This window comes from Lissotriton vulgaris, chromosome 6 (assembly GCF_964263255.1).
Source record: "Lissotriton vulgaris chromosome 6, aLisVul1.2, whole genome shotgun sequence".
Lineage (NCBI taxonomy): Eukaryota > Metazoa > Chordata > Amphibia > Caudata > Salamandridae > Lissotriton > Lissotriton vulgaris.
Genome location: NC_141694.1, coordinates 1,593,218,852 through 1,593,240,775, shown reverse-complemented (window position 1 = coordinate 1,593,240,775; position 21,924 = coordinate 1,593,218,852). Strand labels below are relative to the sequence as shown.

General features: G+C 43.4%; 1 protein-coding gene and 1 pseudogene across 2 annotated transcripts in view; both read left to right on the top strand.

Moving 5' to 3' along the window:
- Positions 1–21,924, top strand: part of GTF2A1L (general transcription factor IIA subunit 1 like) — an 871,572-nt gene that overhangs the window by 771,773 nt on the left and 77,875 nt on the right. The gene's annotated exons all lie outside the window — the stretch shown is intronic.
- On the top strand, positions 11,769–12,949 carry LOC147709171 (ADP/ATP translocase 2 pseudogene; annotated as a pseudogene). Its single transcript, XR_015296684.1, has one exon. The product of XR_015296684.1 is annotated as an ADP/ATP translocase 2 pseudogene (transcript).

Sequence of the window (21,924 nt, the reverse complement as noted above, 5' to 3'; positions counted from 1 at the left end):
GGCTGCCCTTAAAAAAAAAATGAAACAAAAACGTTTCATTTTAAAAATGTTTACATTTCCTTTAAGGAAAACGGATGCATAAAATAAAATAAAAAAACTGCTTTGTTTAAAAGCAGTCTCAGACATGGAGGTCTGCTGAGCCCAGCAGGCCACCATCACAGGCAGGGCCAGCATTTCCAATGGGGTTGCATATTGCGAGTTGCTCATTAATATTCATGAGCCTTGCATTTTGCAACGCCATTGGGAATCGCTAACTGTGTCTCTGACACTGTTGTACATTTGCTTATGTGACTTGCAATTTTTCGCAATTTGCGAGTCGCAAAAGCAAATAGTCATACATCTGACCCATGATGTCTAATTGTATCTGTGCGTTCATTTCGTTACATGCAGAAGCTTTGAAAAATTTGCTCCAGATGTGCTTCTCATCATTATAAATGTTAACACGTGATATTGACCTCAGTGACTTTTGAGGACATTATTTTACAAGGCCTTTATTCCTTAGACCATTACAGAACATTCCATCATGACAAAGCCAATAGTTCTTGTGTTTGAGAGGTGAACATGTTTCTTCATTGATTGGCAAATATGTGTGTAAATTTTGGTCTGTGTGCATTGGTGCCTTTATGCATCTTAGTTTGGTTATGTAGGTTGTTTGCTCCGGGGATCTACTTATCTGTGTGCAAGAATACGTGTCTGTATATTTGAAGGTAGGTTATTAATTTGGGAGGGAGTCACACCACTAGCTTATTAACTACATCTTCGAGTCACAGAACAGTACAATGAGAAGTTATGTTTAACCCTTGGTAACTATGCCACAAACAGTAGGCATTTCAACAGAGAAATGTGTGCTAGGGTCAAGCAGTATCGATTAACAATAAAATTAAGAAAACATTCAACAGAATTCCTAAACATATGTAGAAAAAGTAAAAAAACTTTAGTAACTGAAATGACGCAAAAATTAAGAATGGATTGATGGAATTGGTGACATTGAATTTCAGAAGGTAAATACAGAAAGTGCTAATAAATGGAAGATTGTCAATTTTACTAAGTGTTTGCGTAAACTGCGACCTAAACAAAGTTAGGCCAAATGTAAAACACTGAGGTCAGATTAGCCTTGTGGGTCACACTGGTCAAAAATGTTCACTAGAAAGGTTGTTACTTGTCTGGGTCCAGTTTGTTTATCTGGGCCAGGAAGGATGCGTAAGCTTGTATTGCTCAGCTCTCCTGATCTGATTAGTAGTCGTAGAGCTTCTGTTAAATTCTCCAGTTTTGGCACGTAAAAGATCGGAGAGGGACCAAGTTGGATTTCACCACTGAGATAAATTTGACATCTCACCTACCATGCCTACGTTTGTCAGTTCCGTTTCTTTAGAGGGGCACGGCAGGAGGCTATATCTGACAAGGTCTCCACTGGGCCGCATACGTCTTTGTGGTTGTAATGCAGTAACCTTTCAAGTTGGTAGAGAAACTCAGTGCAGTTCATCACTATATGTGTCACATTTTTTGGTGGGAGCGTTTGTGTCTCGTTGTAGTCCTCTAGAACACAGAAAAGATTCTAAGTCTCTCCATTTCTTGATTCTGTTAAAGTCACTACTCTCCTCATCCACTGCTCCTGTTGTTCAGGGCAGGATGCATGACCCAGATCTCTCTACAGCCAGGGCTCCCACTGTGTCTATTGTAGTCAATATCCAACTGGTGCATTGGTCCACCAAAACAGGATGAAGCTTTTCATCAGCCTTTTGAATATCTTATACTGTAAATCTGGTGGGCATCCTGCTGACTCTTGGAGAGATTTTCTAGTTCTTATGTTCAATTGGAGAACTGGAGTCTTTCAGGCATTTCTTCCAATTAGGCTAGGAAGATGTTTTTTCCAGGTCCACTTATGTTCTGAGGAATTGGTGGTGAGGTGCCATTTTATCCAGTACACTAGCCAATGACCGGAGATATTCCTAAACATAAACCTGGAGGAATTCCCTACAAAAGCCAACTTTCTTTTTCAGCACTGTGTTTTACTTAGCTGTGAACATTCCCACAGATCCTTAGTCAAGGTGGCAGGGACCAATGTCTAAGAGGCCCCCCTGGATGAAAGGCTTTTAAAACACGCCTGCCTCCTTATGACAGTTTTTGTACAAATCAGAAGTCTATTACTCTTGTTCTTAGTGAGGTTGTCTGCTCCCCTTCCCTCCTAGACAGCCTATCACAGCTAAGTATTCGCTATTTGCACCACAACAGTCTGTCTTCATACTTCCAAATTGTTGTATTGTTTCATAGCAACACTCCTATTACACCTAATTGTAAAGCTGAGCCACGGGGATGGGCAGTCCAATAGAAGTAGTTTAGTTGTGCTTGGCTTTCAAGAAGTAGAAACTGCCCGTTTTAGGTTTGGGCTAGATGCCCCTTTTTCTGTTTAGCCAGCTTTGTGTAATGTTATAATCACAAAATATAAAAGTCTCTCTCTCTTTCTCTCTCTCTCTCTCTCTCTCTCTCTCTCTCTCTCTCTCTCTCTCTCTCTCTCTCTCTCTCTCTCTCTCTCTCTCTCTCTTTCTTTTTCTCTCTCTCTCTCTCTCTCTCTCTCTCTCTCTCTCTCTCTCATGAGGCGGCAGACCCGGAAGCTGAGATCGGTCCTGGACCAGGGTTCAATTCCCCGCATCGGCGGGTCTTGGGCTCAAAAATTCCACGGACTCAATAATTCTCGTTCCGGTGCCTACTCGACTCACGGGTTCACACTCTGCGACTCTGGGCAATAGCTTGCTTAATCTCCACTACGGCCCCTCGCGGCGGGATGCCTGGCTTTCACCTTGTGGATACCCTGCTGGTTATCTCACAGGGGAATACCAGGACGGGTTCCCAAGGCAAGCGCCTTGATGCCTTCGGGTGATACGTGCGCTATATAAATCGCAATACATTTACATTTACATTTACATCTCTTCTCTAGCTGTTGGTTAATTCATCTCTACTTGCAGTTTTGCTTCCACCCACTACATAATGGAGCAGTGGGTCAGACAATGACTGACACTTCGGACGTTGACTCTATTGTTCCAAGTTCCAGAGTGACAGCATTTTGCCTAGGCACAAGTTCACATCCACCTAAAAAAATCAAATTCAATGCTAGGGATGGTGGGCCATTACTTTTTTTTTCTTTATATCGTTTAGTCTTTTTCATTTTTTTTTTAGCTATTCTAGTATTTTTCAACAATGTTTTTAGGTTCTAATATACCTGCCTGCTTGTAGGCTTGTTTCTATACCATTAAACCTTTATCCAATTGTAGTTTTTGTCCCAATTTTTATTGCAGCCACACAGCCCCCTCATTTGTTTTGTTGCATAGACATGCAATAAAAATAAAAAGTAACCATGGCACGAGCTTGCCAATGCCCTATCTATTAGCTTTGCCAGTGTTTCTTAAATTCTGCTTCTCCACTGGTATAGTCCAATGTTAGACCCATGTGGCGAACAAGCTTATTTCTTACATTGTCCTCACAAATAACATTTTCAGCTATGATCTTTTGCACAGATTTGCGTGCACGACAATGTTAGATTAGTTTTCCTGAAACTAAACTTGTTTACACATCTAGCTTCACACAACTTTATCACAACGCCCTGAGCATCATGTACAAGGTCTCGTTTAGTACAATGTACAAATATCATCACTATCTTTATCCACAGGGTGACAGGAATATCTACATATTCATAACATCACTATTCTATATGTACATCGCAAGGCTTCTTTCTTTTATTAAAGATTAGCATCCCGAGAGATTGGTAGAGGAGGAACTTCTGCTGTCACAGAAGGTTCTTGCATGCTGAGAAATCACCACCCAGCAGTCTGAAATCTCATGAGGGGTGTCCGGTTTGTGACCAAGACAGGGTCCCTCACTCTTTCCCATCAGGTAATGGGGTTGGATTGTCCCTTGGGGGTATTCTTGGCTTTACACCTACACACACACTAGATACACTTAGAGTAGGGTCTGCATCGTAGGAGTACGTCTGATTACTGCCTTGTTTTATATGCCTGCATATATACATTGTTTCAGTACCATGGTAGAACTGTACCTGCTATTTACTCTTTTGGTGCTCGTAATCACGTTTATCTGCTTCTGTCTCCTAATCATTGCAGCACACGTATTTTATGCAAGAATGACTTTGGTTCAATAAATATTATTGAAAACGTCTAACTGTGCATTCTTTGTATGTTTTCCTGAGAATAAATAAGTATGAGTGACTGAGCGAAAGGTTCTGTACTGTTTCCATGATCCCTTTGGGAACAGGGTTGTCATGTTCAGTGGTTGCCGGAAACCATTCGCTCCCTGCTAGGTTAGGGGAGCTTATGGTGGCACGGTGAGCTAGCTGGTCTACCGACCAACATATCCTGCAGCGGTGTCTGGAATCAGTCTCGACACCAAGCCCCTAGTTTATGTTGTCCAAACAAAACTCAGATCCTACGGGTTAGTACTACACAACATGGCGCCCACCAATGTTGGTTAGGCTGTTTTTTAACAGTCAAATCTGAGTAGTTCAGTCAGAGACCCCTACACACATTTTTAACAGGAAACTTCCATAGTGGGAAGGGAAACAAATCCACCTCAGCTGAGTAGCTATATCCTATGATTTGACTGTAGGTTAATCAAGCTTGGAGGTTTAGAAGTTCCTGCATGGTGCAAACACCTTCTCTATGAAAGTCAGTTAAATACTACTGCTGTGACAATGGCCAAACAAAATGAGCTCATTGGAGAACAGATAGTTGGAATTGCAGACAGTTACTTTTAAATTACTGTAAGATGGCCTCCCGGCAATGGGTGGAGATGTTACCTTTGTGGTTCAGGCACACCAAGCAGTCAGAACAGAGGTTTTATTTTTTTGGATTAAATTCCTGCCTGTAGATGCATACACACACACACAGTTGTTTCATGAATATATTGAATATGAACCACCTGATGAGTATTTTCCATATGTAGACTTAGAAGTCCCGTTAATTTATCAAGAGCACATTCATTGGTTTAAAGACGCCCTATCCCAAACAACAGAACATGTGGGACTCTGTCCGCTCAGCAGAGGAGGAGTGACTTGGCCGGTCTTAGCTTCATATACACCACCTCCAGAAATTGTTTCCTTATCAGCAGCAGGGATGCGTATACTCTACACAGATTTAGTAAAAATGTATAGAAATCTTACACTAACAGTCCAGACTGCAGGGGCTGCTCAAGCTACATAACCACACATGTCTACTACAGGTATTATCAATACACATATAGGATGGGGCAAGAGGTACTTTGCATTGTCCCTGTCAAGCTCACAACATATCCACAAACAAGGAAAAGGAGAAAGAGGTGGGTGGCTAGGATAACTCCCCTCTCTTGGAAAATGTAAGGTTTTTAAAAAAAAAATGCCCTCACCAACTAAATAGTGGCATGCTTCATCATTGGGCTGCCACAGCATCCTTGCACAGACCAACGCCTGGGATGGAGCACAAGGAGGGGGAAGACAAAACAAACATAAATGTGTTTTGATCCATAAAGTAAGTTGCATACAAACTGACAGTGATTGTGTAGGTGTAATACTAACTCAGAGATACCCTTCACGCCATGACATGCAGTGAAGAAGCTTCCCTTTTCTCTAATTCTTTGATTGCCAATATGTGTGGTCCAAGTATTGTTTGCCAGGGTGCCGGATTTTGTCCACTGAGTTGTTCCATAGAGGTCTGGGGAAGCTTCTTCACTGCGTGACACTTTGCAAATTGACTTGGTTGTTTCCGTAATTAAAGGAATTAATAAATAATGGAAACGAAGAGAGAATGTACATACTACAGATGATTTAAAATCCTGCATAGCTCTTTAGCTAAAAGTACTAGGAAATAGAGCCCTGAAGAAGTCGATGAGGGCGAAAGGCGTTGGCTACTGTTTTAACGAGAGATAAAAGAAGAAGAAGAATTTGAATAAAGAACTTTCTACAAAAATACTTTAATTGAGTTTTTTCTTGTTATATGCAATTTATGCATGATTTGTAATTGTGCAGAACTATTATAATCAAAAAGTAAGACACATTGATCGGTTGTGGTGCTGAACCCTTTTATGGATTCATATTGAAGGAGAATTTTTCTCTATCTGAAGGTGAAAAGGTCTGATCTTCTGGTTCTGTGCACCATTTATAATGTTTCAATAAACATCTTCCTCGAAGGTAGTTGGTGTGGTAGGGTCATTACCTCAGCCCTTTTTCTGTATGAGGTTATACTTTCATATATGTTTGAAGGTAGTCTACACCAAGTCCTTCTTTGCTCGTAAATAAATTCGGGTTAGGGGTGAGGAGGGGGTGTTTATTGATATGTATTGGGGTGGTTTCTGTGAGAGACAACAGTATTATTTAGAGAAGGCGTTTTTTGGGGGCAATAGGTTATACAGTTGCTGGTACACATCTCTCTAGTCCTGCATCCAAACCGGGGAAAGGAGTTGTTTATTACAGAGTGAAGCACATTTATTTGTTGTCTTACTGTTATTTAGAGATTGCTCAGCTGATGCCAGGGTATCTCATCATTGAGGCCTTTTATGTCACTATGGATCTTGTAGATCCATGTTTTCTCCCTTTTGAGGACTGTAGCCTTGATATCTCTTGCATCCTGGGGAATAGATGGTTTGTCTACTGCATTCCAATGAATTTTTCCTACTTTATGGGTTGCCTCTACGAAGTATGTCGTACGTTTTGTTGTGGTTTTTCTGCATTTTATATTACTCTTATGTTCTATTTTTCTTATCTTAACCTTGCGGGTCATCATCCCCACTTGTAAGTAGATTACATTCTCAGAATTGCAATTGGTATGTTTAGTCTGAAACTAAGAGTTCTTAAGACCTATATCTACTGTTTTTGAGCTGCTGGGCCATTTTTATTTCAGAAGTGAGTAGGAGATCCAGAAGCGCTTTACCTGCTTAGTTTTCTGTTTCAGTGCTAAGAAAACCTGCAATTAGGGAAGATAATTCTCTTTTTAGTTGGCAGTCAAAAAGATTAGATAAGAACGTGAAAACCTTATCCCAAAATGTTGACAACGTTTTGCAGTGGAGAATAAGATGGGCTAAGTCACCTATTTCTTCCTTGCAATTCCAACAGGCTCAGTCTGAACAGAGATGTCGTGAGCGTAAACATGCCGGTGTCCAGTAAGCTTTATGAATGAGCCACAGTTTTGTTTGAGATAAGACAGGGGAGATTTTACTGTGGGTGATTGATTTGTAAATTTGAGTCCGCTGTGTTTCCCACAGAGTGCTAGTTGAATGTTGTTCCCAGAATATGGTACATTTTTTATTTAAGGACCAGTGGGAGACCTGGTTTCTTAACTTGTTGATGTTAGTGATGAAGCTTGGCAGCGATAGGGAGGATTTATGTATTTTAGATTTTGATAAGGCCGTTTTGATTTTAAGAAAGTTATACAATTCTACCTTATCTAAACCATATTTGTTTTGGATTAACATGAAAGATAAGGAATACGAAGAATGTTCTAGTTGATGATGAAAGAAGATACCTGTTGTGGGTAAAGAAGATATGAATCCGGAGGAGGCCAAGTAGTTTACCCAAGATGTAGGTTTATTTGTAGATCAGTACAAGTTCCATGTTAGTTACAGAGGATGGTAATTCAAGGTCCATAGATAGTCATTTAAGGTCCCACCAGGAGCCAGGTGTTAGTTGCTCAGCCCACACTCATCAACTGTCATTCCACAGACACACAGGCACACTCACATTCTGAACTCTCTGACATCACGCACTCCAACATTCCACACAGACATAACACTCACTCTGGCTGAGCAACTGGAAAGGAGGAAAACCCAGGCACAACATATCCCCTTTCCTTCAGAGGAAAAAACTGAATTATAAAATTAGAGAGATAACACTTGCAAATAAAGGAGGAAAACACAGGCACAACATATCCCCTTTCCTTCAGAGGAAAAAACAGAATTATAAAATTAGAGAGATAACACTTGCAAAATAAACGGACAGTTCAAATTGTCAAAGAAGAACAGAATAAGAAGAGAGAAAATAAGTAGAAGGCAAAGAAACAATATAAAGGGAACACATCCCCTTCCCTTGAAGAAAATAAGCAATGCAAACATGAACAGGCTTAAAATATAAAACATAGGGTAAATACCCCATTGCATTAAACATCTAAGAAATTAAAGAATAACGTACTTTAATACCTGTAATGCACCAAATACTTGCGCCGTATAACACTTAGAGAAATTGAAGCATAACGCGTTTTAACAGCTGTATTGCACCAAAAACTTGTGCCGTATACCACTTAAAGAAATTGAAGCATAACGCGTTTTAACACCTGTACTGCACTATACACTCGTGCCGTATAACACTTAAAGAAATTGAAGCATAACGTGTTTTAACACCTGTATTGCACCATATACCAGTGCCGTATAACACTTAAAGAAGTTGAAGCATAACGCGTTTAAACACCTATATTAACTAAATATTAAAGTTTGCACTATAATACTTGTTATGTAATCTCTAATCTAATACCACACACTCTTAGTACCTGCGCTTAATTAATAACATCAAATGAACATGCGTAAAGGGTGAAGCAAGGTTAAAATAAACATAAAAGGTAGAAACAGTAAGTAGGCGTGCACACCTATAAAGAATAGAAACAAATATAAGGAGACCAGCTCCAATACTCGCAACTGAACTACCCTAATGATAAAACTTAGTACCCCTTAAAATGTTTAGATTGGCCAAATCAAAACATACCCTGTACTAAACACCCAATTACGAGATGGAGAAAATATAAATAAATGCGCAAAACACAGTATACATAACTGCAGAAACATAAGACTTGTAAATAAGACTGTGGCGTAACTCTAAACTGCTAATTGCCAATATAATACAGATTCATCATAACTTGAATAAATAATTTCAAGCATACTACGAGTAATCCATAAACATCATAAATCAACATTCACGTAGGAAGATCACTAAACGTTTCTGTAAATCAAAGCAAAAATATTTCTTAAAGCTGGCTGTAAACTTGTACACAAACTAGCCAGATGATGGCAGCATCGCTCAAAAAATGGTACCACAAAATCGAAGACCGTACTGCACTCTTGAAGAGAATGGTCCGATAGTCCCATGACGAACATGAAGGCAGCTGATGTCACCGTTTCCACAACTTTGAACAAGCTGCACAGTCGAACCAGGAAGCATCAGAAAAGTTCAGCCATGGAAACCGGGCAGGAAATAGAAACGCTTCACGTCACGTTACGTAAAGCGGAATGACGAAGACAATACTTCCAAGTAGCATGGCAGTGACGCAGGGTGACGAACACAGGACTTCGCTCCTCCACTGAGTCACAGCAAGATTCCAAAACGTCATCATATTTGAAAGTGGCAAGGAGGGGAAAGGATCAGAGCGGACGCAGATACACAGGCGCCCAGTTAAACGGTATTTTCAGGTTAGCATCGAGCAGCAAATGGCCTTATTTTAAAATTACTTGTTGACTTTCATTTTCCATGGCATCATTTTAAAAAGTACATGCTGACTTTCATTTCTTAAGTATAACTTCACTTCCGGGATTTTCGCAGTCAAATTCATGTTGGTTAAACACAGACGATGAGAACACCTTGTCTTCAAAGAACACTTGCAAGTTGGTATACATAATGTCGAAGTATGAGCCGCTCTCTAAACAGCTCCCAAAGCTCACAAAACGCTTTCATTCAGTAATTAAGTGCTCGAAGCAGTTTTTTCGAAATTAACTCTTTCACGCATGGTGAGAAGGTGATACATCAGTCTCAGCTACTTTAGCACGCAGTTCTTACAGTAAAATCATTTGCGAATATTAATTAAAAACACACCCTGGGTTTGTAGGCTGTCTGTTGTAAAAAGACACTGGTGGGACTTACCAGGGTGGTTCTTGCTTTATTTCTGTTTCAGTTTCAGCATTTCCGTTTCGGCAGAAGACATGGGTTATATTCTCATCCTCGTCGCCAAATGTTGTGGGTAAAGAAGATATGAATCCGGAGGAGGCCAAGTAGTTTACCCAAGATGTAGGTTTATTTGTAGATCAGTACAAGTTCCATGTTAGTTACAGAGGATGGTAATTCAAGGTCCATAGATAGTCATTTAAGGTCCCACCAGGAGCCAGGTGTTAGTTGCTCAGCCCACACTTATCAACTGTCATTCCACAGACACACAGGCACACTCACATTCTGAACTCTCTGACATCACGCACTCCAACATTCCACACAGACATAACACTCACTCTGGCTGAGCAACTGGAAAGGAGGAGAACCCAGGCACAACATAACCCTTGTTGATCCAGTGCTTACATTTTAGGGGTTTACCTTTGTATTTAATATTATGGTTGTTTCATAATGATTCAAAGTTTGAGAGTCTGATGCTTGAGTTGAGTTTCTTTTCAAGTTATAAGAGTGAGTTTTTTTGTATTTTTGAATATAGACCTAGATCTAGTTAGCTTTATGGAGTTGGAAGTCAGCAAGGTAAGGGGGTCTAGATTGCCTAATATGGCTTTTTGCTACTGCCAATCAAACTGGAACGTAATTGCTGGGAGTAAAGAACCAGTATGAACCCTGTTATGCTAAGAATGCAGATTGGTATGATTTAAAATCGGCCAGGTTAACGCCCCCCTAAAGCTCTATCTAGCCTGAGCTTCTTGACGGCAATTCTAGCTTTTTTACCTTGCCAGATACATTTATAAATGAGATTGTCTGGTTTGTGATGAAAATCCTCTGATAGTACAATGGGTATCATGTTGATGAGGTAATTAACTAGTGGCGAGATAATCATCTTTCTCGTTTCGATTTTGCCCCACCAAGTGATAAATTTGGGGGACCAATTGTCTAGTAGCTTCTTGATTTTCTCTAGGGTGGAATTTCATTGTGGAGTAGTGTGTCAATAATGTTGCAGCCAAACTCAATCCCAAAATATTTTATGTAACCGGGTTGCCACGCCAGACCAGATGTACCTAAGATCTCTTTTGTCAAGTGAATTTTTAATGGTTTTACTTCACATTTGTCCCTGTTCAGTTTATAACCTGAGTGTATGGATTAGATGCTTATTGTGTTCATCGGGGCTACAATAGAGGGCTCAGGATTTTCTGTGACTATCAGGATGTCATCTACGTATGCAGCTAGTTTAACTTTAATGTTATTAAAATTCACTCTAGCGATATCAGCATTCTGTTTTATGTCTTATAGAAGGGGTCTAGTGCTAGCAAGAAAAGAGAAGGGGAAAGCAGACAACCCTGCGTAGTACCTTGTTGGAGGGTGAGGGACTCGGAGAGCGAGCCGCTGATGACGATGCGTGCTAAGGGTTTCGCGTAAAAGGCCATGACCATTTTAATAAAGGGCTCACCGAGATCGAAGTAATGCATGCATTGGTTTAAAAAGAGCCACGACTCCCTATCAAACGCCTTCTCTGCGTCTAGGGTTATAGTTATAGATGGGGTGGGGAGTTTTATAAAATGTGAACTTGACCCGAAGGTATCAGGTATCATAGCACTTTACATAGCACCAGTTGTGTTACATGAGGACACATTAATTTTTTGTTGTTGTTTTTGTTAGACACGGGGAGATTAAGTGATTTGCCCAGAATCAAAGGATGTTAAGCGTTGTTGCTGAGACTTTAACACAGTTCCCCAGATTCAAGGTCGACCACCCTAGCTGTTAAAAAGCACATTTTTGAGGACATTGCATAGAAGACGGGTATTGTTATTGGACATGCGGTGCTTGATAAAACCTACTTGGGAGTTGCTTATAAGTTGTAGTATAACTTAGTAATAATCACCAACCCTCACCATGACAGACGCCGCTATTTCCTTTGCCAAGGACTTTCTGGCCGGCGGAGTGGCCGCAGCCATCTCCAAGACCGCAGTGGCACCTATCGAGAGGGTCAAGCTGTTGCTGCAGGTCCAACATGCCAGTAAGCAGATTACCGCAGACAAGCAATACAAGGGAATCATGGACTGTGTGACCCGTATCCCCAAGGAGCAGGGTTTCATCTCTTTCTGGCGCGGTAACCTGGCCAATGTCATCAGGTACTTCCCAACCCAGGCTCTCAACTTCGCATTCAAGGACAAGTACAAGCAGATCTTCCTGGACAACGTGGACAAGAGAACCCAGTTCTGGTGTTATTTCGCTGGTAACTTGGCATCCGGTGGCGCTGCTGGGGCCACTTCTCTGTGCTTCGTCTATCCTCTGGACTTTGCCCGTACCCGTCTGGCTGCCGATGTGGGGAAAGGCGGAGCAGACCGAGAGTTCAAGGGTCTGGGCGACTGTCTCGTTAAGATCTTCAAGTCGGATGGCCTCAAGGGGCTTTACCAGGGGTTCAACGTGTCTGTGCAGGGTATCATCATCTACGGAGCGGCCTACTTCGGCATCTACGACACGGCTAAAGGTATGCTGCCCGATCCCAAAAATACTCACATCTTTGTCAGGTGGATGATTGCCCAGTCAGTGACAGCAGTGGCAGGATTTACTTCTTATCTATTCAACACGGTCCGATGTCATATGATGATGCAGTCCGGCAGAAAAGCAGCGGATATCATGTACTCTGGAACCATCGACTGCTGGAAAAAGATTGCTTGTGACGAAGGTTCCAAGGCTTTCTTCAAGGGTGCCTGGTCCAATGTTCTCCGAGGGATGGGTGGTGCTTTTGTGCTGGTCATTTACGACGAGTTGAAGAAAGTAATCTAAAACTCCAGCTGGCATGCTGTAAAATGTAACATACCGAGAAATTCATGGACTCTACGTGCATACCGCATTTTATTTATTAAATCCAACTGGTACATTTTACTGGTTGAAAATGGGGCACCAACCTTTATCTGACCAACTCCACGAAATCATTCCCTTACGGTGGAACTCAATTATATATTTTTTATTTGTCTCCCGCGTTTTTAATATTCTGGGTTTGGAGAGATAAAAAATATTGAATTTACAAAAAAAAAAAATAAAGCATTAGGGGCCAGATGTAGGTAATCCCAGATTTCTGATTCTTAAATACCGAATCATACCGATTCGGTATTTAAGAACAGGCAAATGGTATGTAGGTAATTTTTCCGAAAACATTACCGAATTAGTAAGTTTCGGTAATTACCAAATCGGAATTTACCGATTTGGTAATTGCCATTCATTCCTATGGTAAGTAAGTAAGTAAGTATTTTTATTGTTTTTACGTTAATTAAAACCATTACAAAAGTACATTGATAGTTCATGCATTCAGATAAAAGATTGTAAAGAAAGATATATTATTTTTTAAAACAAGAGAACTTAATAAAAACGTTTTGGTACGGGTATGTGGTCATGGTGTAAAGTCTTGGCCATTTTTCAACTAGTCCATTCTGGTGCTCTCTGCCAGATTTTTTAGTTTCAGTTCCAGACATTTCAAGAATTTTACCAACTTCCTGTTTAGTGGGGGAAGGCCTGGGTCAAAACAAGCAAGAACCGCTTGTCTACGTGTGCGGATTTTTTGTTCGTTGAAGGCAGTTTTTAACAGGGCTACTCTTTCCTCTTTCAGCCTTGGGCAGATACATAATAGGTGTTCGAGATCTTCATTTTCTGCCCCGCACAGCCTGCATTTTGTCCCACAGTCCCTTCTCACCCATGGTTGCAGATGTGGAATAGAGGGTAAAATTCCTAGCCTGTATTTTAAAAAGGCTTCTTTTGATTTCCTGCCGTACCCCAGACCAAAGTATGCCTGTCGCCCAGGCGATTTATATGTGGCCAGAGTCATCCATGCGTGTCGCCTTTGTGAAAAAGTCGCTTTATCTTCCAAGTGCGATTGACTTTTTATGCTCTTGTTTACAACACGCTTGAACTGCACATGCGGTAAAGGAGTTTCCCATAGTTCTTTGAGACCTGTGACAGTCAGGGATTCCTCTAAGAAAGTTTTCGCCGGCAATTGAAGAGACCTGCTTAAGTCTAGCCATAGCAGATGGTTAAGTGAATTTTCTGGCGAGTTCTTGATTTTCTGCCAGCACTTTATGTACGCGCCTCTCCTCGCAAGGTTTTGGGAGGTCAGTCCAAACTCTAGCCGGATCTGGGCCTGTGAGGTATAGGTTGGCAGGTTAAAGAGAAGTCGATAGGCCTTTGCAATTGTTGTGTCCAGCAGTTTCGCGTCTTTGCCTTTTAGAGCCTCACTGCCGTATGTAATAGATGACTCTAGCTTAACTTGTACCACACGGAGCAGTGGGAGTAGAGTAGGACCATTTAGATTAGACTTTAGCTGTTTGAGCGTGGTCGCTATCAGCATCCCTTTCCTCCTGATTCCCTCTAGTTGGTTCGAGAGGCGACCTCCTTTGTTGAACAATATGCCCAGGTATTTATATTCTAAACAGTTTGCGACAACCTTTGTTCCAAGGAACCAGGTATGCAGCTTTTTGTTCCCATTTATAGACAGAACTTTGGTCTTGTCAAGATTTATTTCTAACCGGTTTGCTTCGGCATATCCTTGCAGTACGTTGATGAGGTTTTGGAGACCTATTTTGGTGTGGCTGACCAGGACCACGTCGTCTGCGTAAGATATACTGGGCAACGCTTTACCTCCCAAGCGTGGGGCGTGCCCATTGCAGATTTCTAGGGCGGGTGGTAAGTCGGCTGTAAATAAGTTGAAGAGGGTCGGTGCTAAAACGCACCCTTGCTTTAGGCCGTTGGTGGTCGGGATGCGCCTGGAGAGGTGTGTGCCGTTGCCGAGTTTTACCTGGACCCACGTGTTGGTGTGCAGTTCGATCAAAAAATGGAGGCCCATAGGAATGAATGTCAATTACCAAATCAGTAAATACCGATTTGGTAATTGGGGGAAACATTGAAGGGTGGCAGGGTGTCACTTTGACACCCTGTTGCACTCCTCAATTGTGTATGGGTGCACATGTTGCAGACATACATCCCCTAAGGGCATGTATGTCTGCAACATGGCACTGTTGGAAAAGCAAAAAAAATGCTTTTTCAAGGGTTTTCATTATTTACCACCAACTTCTAGTTGGTGGTAAATAACGAATCCTTAACTGAGGAATGCACTAACTTGAGTGCTTCCTACATCCTGAATTCGGTATTTTACCGAATCGGTATGTTAAGAATTTGGTATTTTACCGAATCCTTAAAATATGCCACTTACATCTGGAAAGCCCAATATCTGTCGGTAACAGCCGAAATTCGGTCATTTCGGCTGTTACCGACCGGTATTGGGCGACCTACATCTGGTCCTAAGTCTGTTGGCCAATATTTCCCGCATACATTTTACAATCAATGATGAGGAAAATCGGTCTATAATTTTTTGGGAAGCAAAGGGTCTTTAACTTCTTCTGGAATAACTACAATGTTCGCTTCTGCCATTGAATCGGACCTAACGCCTAAATTAGCTATATTGTTATATACCTTTCACATAGTTGGTAGGAGAAGCTCATTGAACGATTCATAAAATTTGGCTGTAAACCCGTCTGGACCCTGTGCTTTATCTTTCAGGAAATTTATGGTTTCAGACACTTCCAGCTCACTTATAGGTTCACCAAGAGTGGTTCTTTCATTATTGGATCGTTTAGGGAGATTTAGTCTTTCATGGTATTTTGTTCATTTTTCAAGGTTAAAAACTTGGTTGTTTCGATATAGGGCTTGATAAACATTTTTGAACCAGTCTAGTATTTCCTTTGATTTAGTTATGTTATGTTATGTTATAGGAACTTATAAAGCGCAGCGGTTACCCGGAAGTGTCCTGGCGCTAGTTATTATCCCTTGGGTAAAGAAACGGTAGACTGCTTTTACAGGTTAAAAATCCTGGTCTTTAGACTCCTCCTAAATGTCAGGAGATCTGTGCTGGTTCTCAAGTAAAAAGGAAGGTCGTTCCAAGCTTTTGCAGCACGCAAGACAAAGCTTCTTCCACCCCAGGAGGCTTTTTTTGTTAGTGGTACTCTCACCAATTTGGCTTCCATGGAACGCAGGGTCCTTTTCGGCCAGTACTATTGAATATTCTGTTTCAGATACTCAGGGCCTATGCCTCAAAAACTGTATGCAGGGCTTTAAAGCGCACCCGTTTCCGACTGGTAAGCAGTGAAGTTTACTAAATTCCTTGGAAATGGGCGCAAATTTGGGTGTGCCTGACAACAACCTTGCTGCCGCTTTTTGCAGCAGTTGGAGTTTGTTCATGAAGCGTTCCTGTAGGCTCAGATAGATGGCATTACAATAATCAAGCCTAAACAGGACAAGTGCCATGACCACTGTTTGCTGGTAGTCAGCCGGTAAAAAGGGGCACATTTTTTGGATCATCCTAAGCACATGGAAGGTGGCAGATGACATTGTATTGATCTGGTCACCGAAATGAAGCTTGTCATCAATCATGATGCCCAAGTATTTTTACCTTCCTTGATGATGTAGGAAGAGTGCCCATTGTTATTGGCCACAGATTAGGGGTCCAAAAATTGGAATCATTTCCAAAGAGGATGACCTCTGTCTTGCCTGAATTTAACTTTAGGCAGTTTTGTGTCATCCAACTCCCCACAGCTACCATACAATCGTGGAACTGAATATCTAGTTCAGAACCCTGACCTGGCTGCAGCGACACAACGATCTGTGTCATCAGTGTAGGATGGTAGACTAAAACCAAAGGAGTTGATCAGTGAGGCAAGTGATGAGACGTACACATTGAAAAGTAGGGGGCTAAGCGAAGACCCCTGTGGCTTTCTGCGAGGCAGGGAAAAGGTTTGGAGTGAAATTTATCCAGCGCGACTATTTAGGAATGCCCAGATAGAAATGATTTAGGGGCTTCCAGGCTTTCCCTTGAACCCCACATGCCGACAAACGATCCATCAGTAAGTCATGATGGACCGTATAAAAGGCTGCCGACAGGTCGAGCAGCACCAGGGCGTCCTTCCCTCCCTTATCCAGGGCTTCCCTAATCTCTTCCATGGATTTGATTAGTGCTGCCTCGGAGCTGTGACCTTCTCTAAAACCGTATTGCATAGGGTCCAACACTTGGTTATCACATATGAAGGCACTGGGTTGCCCATTCTTTGTCTTCTCAATTATTTTCTCTGGTAGTGGAAGTCGGGAAATCGGTCAGAAGTTATTTGGATCTTTGGGTTCAAGATTTGGCTTCTTTAACAGGGCTAGTATTGAAGCGAATTGCCACTATATTGGAGAAGTGCCCTATTTCAAAATTTACAGTAAAAAGGGAGGTGAGTGTAAGGGCAACAGGAGTCGGGCGAGTGTTATCACCGAGACCGGGATCAAAGGGGGCACCTAATCTCGCTGCCTTAAGGAGTTTCTTATTATCCGTTATTGAGATATCGGCAAAATCATCAAAGACATGGGGAGGGAGGTCATTAGTTTGCCTTGTTCTTCCCGGCAGGACCTCCGGCTCTGCGTAACTTGAGTGGTTAAATGCCGAAAAAATGACCTCCACCTTATTCAGGAAGAACGTTGCGATGTCCTCGCATAGTTCCTGATTTGACTCGATTTATGCTGGACGGGGGAGACCAGAAATGAAACCATTTTAGTGTGCGTTTGGTTGTTTGTGTCTTTGATTGAAGAGAAGATATATTAATTTTGTCTGTGTTTGAGGTAGGACGCAAGCATTTTAGCTGCTTTATTAGCTTCACAAAGTTTGAGACCTTTACATTTATTTATCCAAACCCCTGCACATGCTCTTCGGATTTTGTTGTATTCATATTTCTTTTGTGTTAATTGGTTGAGGATATTATTGTTAAAGGACTTGGCGTGAGATACTTCCAGCTGTTTAATTTCCTGTTCTAACTTGAGTAGTTCAGCGTTATAGGCTGTTTTGATTTTCGTTTTGATTTCCCCCCTTAGAGAAGCTTTCAGGGCATCCCAAAGAGTGTTCCGATTTGAGTCAGGTAGGACATTATGTTTGAGGTAGTCCGAGATCTCCTTTTCAATTTTCCTTCTGTCATTGGGGTCAGTTAAACCATCATTATTAAAGCGCCATCTTCTAAGAGAGGAACAAGTCTGATTACCTGCTAGTAAGGTGTTAATGCAAGAGTAATCAGACACAAGTATAGGTGAGACATTAGACTGATCAATTAGCTGTGTAAATCAGCCTGATAATAATATATAGTTGATTCTTGTATACGTGTTATGAGATGCTGAGAAAAATGTGCATTACCTGGAATCAGGCTGTTGAAGGCGCCAGGTGTCCTTGAGGTTAAATTTGGAGCAAATCTTTTTTTAAATGCCATGAGATTTTGTCGGGTGATATTTGCAAGTGGATTGATGATCTATTAGAGGGTCTAATGAGAGGTTAAAGTCTCTTCCTACTATGATTAGGTGATCTTGGGGTAAGTCTTCCAGAAATTGGGTTCATCATTATTTGGGCCATAAATGTTTACCACATAAATGATGTTAACTGCTCTACACAGGTGTGTAACTAGGAGCCTACTTTCCTCATCATGAGAGAAGATTCAAGTGATATATTAGATTTGTTTTCTTTTAGGGTAATTACCCCTTTTTAGCTTGAGGACTCCGTCACACTGCTCTTAGAGGGGGGCTTGGAACCTGCCCCTCTTCTCCATTGGCTGGCCTAGTAAATGCTGGCCAGCCATTGGAGGAGAGGGGCGTCACTCGGTCCAAGCCCCGTCTTTTTCGGATTCGGGGGCGTTTTTTTAAGGTTCTTTCTTGTTTTCTTTCTCTCCTCTTCCCATTGGCTGGAATTTTACCTTCCGGCCAATGGGAAGAGGAAAACCACCCCCCCGAATCGCAAAAAGACAATGGTTTTTCCGAGGCATTCCTGCCTCACCTCGGAGAAACGTGGTTGTGTGTCTTGTGGCTCTGCAGGCGCTCATGTCCCCGTGTCTGAGGGATGCTTGTTTAAAGGGGGTGAATATACATAATTGCCACTAGTAGTGCTAAACTACCGTAGGGCGCCAATGCAATGGAATAGTTCCCCTTGCGGTAAGCGTGGCACTGACGAGAGCTGTTGAGACCCTTGGGCGGCGCTGCTACTCTTCCCAGAGCCACCTATAGCTGCCTGAAGCTGGACGGAGGCCAAATAAAGTCCAAAGCTAACCCTAACCTGCTGAATAGAGGGGAACGCATGGGCGGGTTCGGCCGACTGATTGACAAGCTGCTTCTCCAGTCCCATAACAAGAATATGTGACGGGAGGGGTAACATGCTACCCTTCGCCCTCGCAGTATTGCGTGTGTGAGACCGCCCATGGAATGCAGCAGCCAATCCCTGCCAAGGCTTGGGTGGAACTTAGTTTTTTCAAGGCTCTGCTGACCACCCCCCCCCCCCCACCAGCCCCTAGTTCGGGACTGGAAGGATAGCTGCCTCGGAGGAGCGGCTGCTACTGCTGGCTATGTTTTCGGGTAAGGCCGTAGTGGCTGGCAGTTTTGGGTACTTTGACATAACATGGCCTTGTTGACAGACTCATTGGAAAGACCTAGGGGCGCGCAATTGGTCTCAGATCTCACTGCCAGCCCCCTCTCAAACCCCCTGTGGTTTTGCCTCGCTTGCTGCGAACTCGGGTGCTCAACTCTGCGCTGAAAGACGGAGGGTGGGAATCTGTATTAATGAACCAGACGTGGCAGAATAATATTGAAATGGGTGGTTGCTCACGGTGGTTGATGCGAGGCTTGTCTGTCACCCCCTCAGTGTTTTCCTTGTGCCGTCCCCTCCGGCTCCACTAGTCCTTGCTTCTACCACGCACGTATTGTTCCGCTCGCCTCTAATGGTGGCCGGGAGTTACCACCGAGGGAGGGGCGAGAGGGGCAAGAGGCTTGAGTTTGGTCTGTCTTGCTGTTTGGGGCAGTTAACTGGCAGCGGGTCTGGTGTGAGGGAAGACCCAGACCCTGGTGCTCTCCTTCCACCACAGGGCTTTAGCGCAGCAGAGCCTCCCCGAGGTAGTGGGGCAAGGGAAGGCTATGTCCGATAGAGGTAAGCTAAGGCAGAAGAACCCTGCACATATTCTCAGCCCTATAACGTTTCTCATTTTCAAGAGGGGTATCCCAATTAATTAGGTGTTAGTTCTCCCACTACGCACACAGGTAACTACACCCTAGATCCCTGCAGCGAGCAGAACAGATAGGTGCACAGTAACCCATTCAAGATGTCAAAGGAACAGTGCCCTCCGGTGTTCAGTGAATTGTGACCACTAGAGCATTGGTTGTCCCGGGAAAGGCTGCTCTTGCCCTGTTCTTCTTACAGTGCTGCGCAGCCCCCTCTGCAGGCTGGCAACGAGCTTGCACTTTGGTGTATTTTGGTCACAAGGCACTGCGGTAGTCACCGCCCACTGTTGGGATGGCTGGGTTGCTGACAGTGCTACCTATTGGTTTATTTTGCCAGGGTCTGCCCATCTGTCAGGGCGCTCTGGCTGACTCTTCCGTAGTTGCATTGCTGGCTATGATACTGTCGTAGCTCTCCGCAGCACGATGGTTAACACAGACTTTCTTACAGAGGTAGCGTGGCACTTGACAACAGGCCCATGTGGCCAGTGCGACAGCTATCCCTTGCACGTGGCTCTGTGTGTGGGGGGGCTCTGTGTGTGTATGTGGGGCTCTGTGTGTGTGTGGCTCTGAGTGTGTGTGTGTGTGGGGGGCTCTGTGTGTATGTGGGTGTGGCTCTGTGTGTGTGTGGGGCTCTGTGTGTGTGTGGGGGGGGGCTCTCTGTGTGTGGGGCTCTGTGTGTGTGGCACTGTGTGTGTGTGTGGCTCTGTGTGTGTGGCTGTGTGTGTGTGTTTGGCTCTGTGTGGATAGCTTTTTTTGTAGGTGGCTCTATGTGTGGGTGGCTCTGTATGAGGGTGGCTCTGTGTAGGGGGCTCTATGTGACTGACTGTGTGGGTGGCTCTGTGTGGGTGGCTCTGTATGTGTGTGTGGGTGGCTTTGTGTGGATGGCTTTGTGTGGGTGTAAATGCAATAGGTCATGCATTTGCGAGCGATTAAGCTATTGGCATTGTAAATGACAATGCCATGTTCGAGGCATATGGGCTGCAGATGGTACATTATGAATAGATCGCCATCTGGTGTTGGGCTCGGATGATTGCACTTATTTTTCTCTTGGAGAGTCGTTTGTCTCTTGGTGACTCCTCCTTTGGTTGGTGTTGCGCATGGGCATCGGCTCCATCCTTAGATTGTTTTTTTCCTCCATCGGGTTCGGATGAGGATTGAAGCGCTCCAGATCGACTTCGGAAAGAAGTGACTTTTCGGCGCGTATTCCCTTTCCAATTCGACGGTATTGTTATCGAACGCGACTTCATTTCCATTCCGACGCGTTTCGACTCCAACATCGAAGAAAAACTTCGATCTACGTCGACGAACAGGAGGCCTTTCTCGACGTGGTCAAGCCCGGAGTCCATGGAAAGGACTCCATTTAAGAAATGTCCAACGTGTGGTGCTAAGTTCCCACACAAGGACCTACACGAGGTGTGCAACCTCTGCCTATCGCCTGAACACGAATCCAGGGACTGCGAAGCCTGCGCAGCATTCTCCTCCAAGTCGACGATTAGAAACCGTCGAGCTCGAAGACACGAGGTTTCCAGAATGCAGTCGGAGGCGATCCCAGAGCTGTTCGAAGACCAGCACCTCGATGAAGAAGAGGATCAGGAAGATCAGTCGGGGTCGGAAGGGGACGAGTCGGATGTCGAGGAACTCGACATGCAACAAACCGTGAGTGACGACGTCCCCTTACCAAAAAACCGACCCCGTGTGGTAACGACCCCGCCTTCGAGCCCGGTCAAACCGCAGAAAAAAGTTTCCGACGCCCCGCCTTCGGGCCCGGCAACGAAACCGAAAGTGAAACCGAAACTCTCGTTCTCACACCATGTCGGATCCGAGAAGCGGTCGACATCGACTTCGACGCCGAAGCTTCATGCAAGGGAAAGCTCGGCATCGAAACATTCCATGTCGAAACCGAAACATGATTCGACGTCGAAGACTCACTCGACACCGAAAAAATCGGAATCGAGCAAACACTCGGTGCTGAAAAC